The following is a 6,000-nucleotide window of genomic DNA, read 5'->3' as shown; positions in this document are numbered from 1 at the left end:
GTATGAAGTGATGATAGAGCGCTGCCAAACGGGGTATAGAAGCGAACCGTTAAGGATGCTCTTAGTAACTTCTAAATGTATGGGAAAAGTGCCTGGAAAAATGCTACAACCCCCTTTTTCCATGGTAAAAATTTCAAAAACAATGTTTTTTATTGTTCTGGACAATGATATTTAATGTAAAATTGATGTATTTAATAGGTCAATTTATGATATCAGTTATTCATGTTGACTTACGACTGCTGTTCCAAATGGACCACACTCATAGTATTTTTCACGTTGTTTTTTCCTCATCTATAATTTGTAACCTGCGCGGTTGCAATTTCAGCATCGAGTGGAAATTTACCTAATTTTGGGTATTACCGCGGGAGAGTGTATGAGTAAAAATTACCCTCAGTTAAACACCCCCGCAGCAGCGTGTACCCAACATGACAACTGTCACCACTTGCGCTGAATATCGTTCACATAAATTTGTTTATTTTCGTTTAAATTCGTTCGTTTTTCCGTTTGTGAACGATATTGTCGCGTTAGATAGGTTCGATAATTTTTATGTCATGTTTGTGAAATAATTGTTAGGGATAGATAGGCCGGTATTTTCCTCTAGCTGCGAAAAAGTGGTGCTGAATCCAGTTTCGGCGGGTTTATTGTGGTCGGCAGCCATCGCGGGATGATGAGTTTAGCCTCGATCGTAATCAAGTACACACGCGTCATTTGTTTTGTCCGGTTCAAGTGCGCGTTTTAACTGTTGGTTTTTTTTTTATTCTCGCTTATTTTCCGTCGGTTTAGTTCCGCCACTGTTGTGGCCAATCACCGACGCCCAGGGAGGCGACTCCACACCCAGGACCCTAACTCACGACCCGTTTATTAACGGACCGGCGCCAACGGCTTTACTTCCTCATGCGATGGAAGGCGTGATCCCAGAGATTTTTCGCCTCAGAAAATCTCCCGGTGTCGGCTAGGATTGAATCTAGACCAGTTGGGTTGGTTGTGAGTGGATCACGCCACCTCACAACCATCGACACCTATGTCGGCGGTGGGATACGAACCCAGGCGTCGAGCGTGGTTGGCGGGGACGTTATCAACCACACTAGGCCCCCGCACGAACTGTTGGTTGTTTACAGTTTGTGTGTAGTGAAAGCGAAGGTTGTTCCGCTTTACAACGAAGGTTGTTCCGTTGTGTCACGATCGAGTGCGCGAGTTTCGGTGTTTACTTGCTCGCCGGATAGGGTAAGCTGCGCTATTGCCTACCCACCACCTATTGGGTACCTCTATCAAAAATTGGATTTTTGCTAGAATTTTTGTTACGTAAGTGGTGAGGTTTCTTCCGCAATATTGTTCACGGTCGTATTGTTTATTTATTTTTCAGTGTTATTTATATTATTTATTAAATATTTATTGTATACATTTGTTTATTTTTGTTATCTGAATCGGTGATTTTGCGTTGGTTTTGGTGGAACTGCCGAGTTGTGGAAAGCTTGAGTCTTTCCCAGTCAAGGTGGTTGCCAATCATAAAATATTCCGAGCCGATTCGAAACATTTTTCAATTCCGCTCAGATTCCTAAAATAAAAGGGAATCGTTAAAAAAAAAACAAAGTTTCATACCGTGTCAATATTTAATGCTTTGTGCCTTTGAGTTCTTTTCCAAGAACATCGAGAGAATGGCGATGATTGTAGAAGAGCTCAACAGAGCTTATTGGTTGATGCGGGTCGACCATTTGCATTTCGACGAGCTAGATTTTGAGTTGAGCTCGCGGAATGTTGTCGTCTCGGCTGATTCGGATCCATCTGGGGTTCAGCGGCAGCGTCGTTTACGGAGATTGTTGGCCGAAGAACGGTCTTCTCCGGTGGAACGCTTGCGCGTGTTTCATGGGGATGCTGCTGAAGAAATGGAGATCTGCCTTGGGAAGTTGAGCTCCATTAAGGAAGATCTCCGTTATAGATGCCCAAACAAGGAGGTTTACCGAACAAGGTTACTCCATCTGGGGTCTCGACTCCAGATAATCCAAAAATATACAGCAGGGGAGGTCAACCAGGAAATTTTGGGTTTGTTGGCGGAAGTTGGTGCTACATATCAAGAACATTTTGATATGTCAGCAGTACTTCCCCCATTTGAAAATACTGGGAAAGGTGGAGCAGCTTTGGGAGATTTGCTGGGCACGATCGTGCCACCATCACAAACGGCACCCATTTCCCCGCAAAGTGTAGGATCTGGTCCGCTCGTAGGAGAAGATGTGGGGTCTGTCTTGAGCGAGTTAAGGGACGAGATTCGACTTTTACGTCAGCAATCCCAACGAGATAAAGCTCTAGCGGCTGAGAGGTCTGATAGCCTTTTGGAAGCCACTCAGACGCTAATGGGCGGGATTGCTTCACTGAACACTATTGCTTCAGTTTTGCGAAAGACGGTTCAAGAAGTTGTCTCACTTCGTGAATCCGTCAGTGAACTTTGGGCGCTGGTACATTCTAAACCAGCTGGCGTTCCCGAGATTGATCTGCAGACCGATCTGGACGAAAGACGTGAGACGGACGAAATCGAAGAGCCAGAAGAACCGGAAGTACCTGATCCACCACTGGCGCCCACAATAAACCAAACCGTGGTGGAAAAGCTACTCCTGGACTACCTGAAAGAACGATGTCCGTCACTTCCGATTAAGAACACGGAACCAGCTTTACCAGTCATTCAGTCTCAGGCCCCACAACACCATGTGAATGGAAGGTCTAGTCCGACAGGTGGGCGTTTTCCTTTGCCCAATCATACGGGTAATGAAATACCATCCTGCTCGGGCTACCATTACAATTGTCGACCACAGCGTGTTTCCGATTGGAAAATCGAGAAATACGCTGGGACAGGACTGATGATGGGCTAGGACTGAATGAATTTCTGGACTCTTTTGAAAATTATGCTCAGTGCGAGCAAATTTCAGAGGAGGAGCTGTTCAATTCTGCAATGCACCTACTCACTGACAATGCTCTTACTTTGTATCGGGCTATGAGATCGCAGAGCAGGCTTTACAACTGGAACCATTTGGTTTGTGAGCTTAAGGCAAATTTCGTTCATCCGGAACTTGACGCCGCTCTCAAATTAAAGGTTTCCCAGCGCCTGCAGATGCGAAACGAGTGTTTCCTGGATTATTTCCAGGAAATGGAAAAAATATTCCGTGCTATGACGGTTCCCATGACACCGAGCGAAAAACTCGACGTGCTCAAGCGGAACCTCAGGCCGGACTATAAGCAAGTTTTAATTTCAAAGCCAGTGAGTACGCTCGCAGAATTGATGACTTTAGGTAAATCGATTGATGCGTACAAAACACCGATTTACCGAAAAGTGTTCGGTTCTCAAAAGGAAGTCGCTCTTATTCGGTAAATCCACCAATTAACACCTCGAAAAAGGACCAACAAAACAGAAAGGGAGGTGGTTCGAATGACAGCCACGAAAAATTCCCAAAAGGATAATTTTGCTTCCAAAACGCCGTCTGAAAACACGAAGAAAAAGCCAGGTGTTCAGACGGAGAAGAATCTTGTCGAGAGAAATTCGAAACCGGAATCCAAACAAAAACCGGTGATTTGTCTCGACTATCTGGTGGAGCAGCATCGACCTCCTAGTCTCGGAGTCTGTTACAACTGCGGTGGTACTGGACACGAGCATGAGGCGTGTAGAAATCCTAGACGAGTCTATGGATTTCTATGAATCTACTTTGTTAGAGCAATACAAGGACTCTTCGATCTTCTGGCCGGATCTAGTTTCGTGCAACTATTCAAATTATGTCCTGAAGTGGTACAAAGTCAACGGGTACCCGAGAACATGAATTTCCCAGCGCTCCGGAATCAAGACCTATCGAAAAATACTGGGCAATTATGAACGAGACTCTAAGAAAGCATTCCAAGGAGGTCAAATCTGAGGTGAACATGTAAAAAAAGTTTCTGTACAGAAAAAGCTGCAGCCATATGTTGTACAAAACCTAATGAGTGAAGTTAGGCGTAAGGTGCGAGTGTATGGTTATGGTACTGAAATTGAATGAAATGAATATGTCAAAAGTTTACTTATGGGTTATTTTTTATTGTCTGAAAGTTTTAAAAGGACCGGTAAACTAGGTAGTTTCCTATAGCGTTTTTTAGTGAGGGGCCATCCACATACCACGCGGACATATTTTTAACGATTTTGACCCCCTCCCCCTCCCCCTCCGTGGACAACTGCCCATATAAATTCTAGAAAAATTGTATGGATCGTGGACATTACCCAACCCCCCCCCCCTCAAACCTGTTCACGTGGTATGTGGATGGGCCCTGATGCAATTTAATGTGGGATACCCTTGATAGACTTTGCAGCCAACTGGTCTAGTGTACAAGACAGTCACGGAGCAAGTACTACGGTCTTAATGACACTAACAGTCTCTCACGAGCCGAAACACGAACCTATGACGACTGACTTGTTAGGCTAGCATTGTACCAAAAACATCATATCAAGAAGACTGGGACTCTGCCTGAAATCGAGCGACAGTTTTGGCAGTGCAGTCTATTGAGTTCAGGTGGAACTGACGCATGCTGGTTAGGTTGTCCCAAAATTGCACAAGTCTGGGGCTCACCCTCCAGATGATAGAAAATGGTGTTACGAACAAATTTTTGTTCGGCAGCTCTAGAAAATGATGTTTTCAACTGGCCCCGATGATTTTTTTGAAAAAATCGGATTTTCTTATGTTTAATCCAAAAAACATGTCCAGTTATTCAATTTTCCATGAAACCTAATCCTTTTATATTTTTTACAGGTTCTTTAGGGTCCAAACTGTAAGGGAAAAATTCGTTTCGGAATGATTATCGTCAATTTATTTTCCTAAAAAAAATCTATCGTTTGAAAAAGAGATTTTTTAAGTATACTCTGACATTCAATCATCAAAAGTGGGTATTAAACCCTAAAGCTCTCACCAACTGAATACCATTAAAAGTTGGGAAATTTTATGGGAAAGTACATTGCCAAAGACTATATGGCTCTAGAATAGCTTGATTTTGAGTTATTCATGATTTACTGTGGAATAATAAGTTACATTTTAATGTTTTCCAATACTAAAATTTTCATTTGCCGTATCATATAGTATTATAATTTTAACTAAATCTCCTGTTACTCAAAGGGCTCGTTCTGCAGGGTAACTGTTAAGCCTCAACATTTCGGTTTTTTTCCCTTGTAGAAGACTGAACCACTGCGACCATTGTTTGATCTATTGTGGTATGCTTCACCTTACTCTAAGTGCGTACGAGCAGGTGCATCACTATTTGGCGAGTTGATGTCCTTGCTACATTGCACATTTATCCCAGTTTGGCAACGCACTTCGTATGAAGTTTATTACCTCACCAGGACTTTCCCTCCAAATTTCGGTAGGTTCTATGTGTTTCTTACCGAAGATACGCAATCTGCGTTGTATTAATACTCGGCATTCGCAGAGTAGATGTTCTGAAGTTTCGCTTTCGATGCCACACAGGCGACATTTATCATCATCAAGTTTGCCTATCTCCTTGAGATGATACTTACTCGGACAGTGCCCTGTAATAAGACCTGTGAATGTCCTCAAGTCTCACTTATTTAATCTGAGCAGCACGAGGCTCTTCTCGCGATTTGGCTCTATGAATCTTTTCGATTGTCGTAATCCACTTATGACATCCCAGTTTGCTTTGATGGTCGCTTTTTCCCATTCACCGAGTTCAGCTTTTAGACCACTCGGGGAGATTCCACAGAAAGGTTCTGGGCCAACAAAGTTAGTAGATGACCCTTGTCTGGCTAGTAAGTCGGCCTTCTCGTTTCCTTCGATTCCACAATGACCAGGAACCCAGTATAAGTTCACCTGGTTTTTCATAGCTAACTTTCGGAGCGACAGGATGCATTCCCACACTAGTTTAGAGTGGCAGAAAGGAGAATTCAGGGCTTTAAGTGCTGCCTGACTATCACAGAAAATGCATATATTTGCGTGTCGATAATTTATTTCCAGACACGTATTCGTGCATTCTATTATCGCATAT

The sequence above is a fragment of the Wyeomyia smithii genome, chromosome 3, assembly GCF_029784165.1.
Source record: "Wyeomyia smithii strain HCP4-BCI-WySm-NY-G18 chromosome 3, ASM2978416v1, whole genome shotgun sequence".
NCBI lineage: Eukaryota > Metazoa > Arthropoda > Insecta > Diptera > Culicidae > Wyeomyia > Wyeomyia smithii.
The sequence above is the reverse complement of the archived record's forward strand: the minus strand, read 5'-3'. Positions refer to the sequence as shown.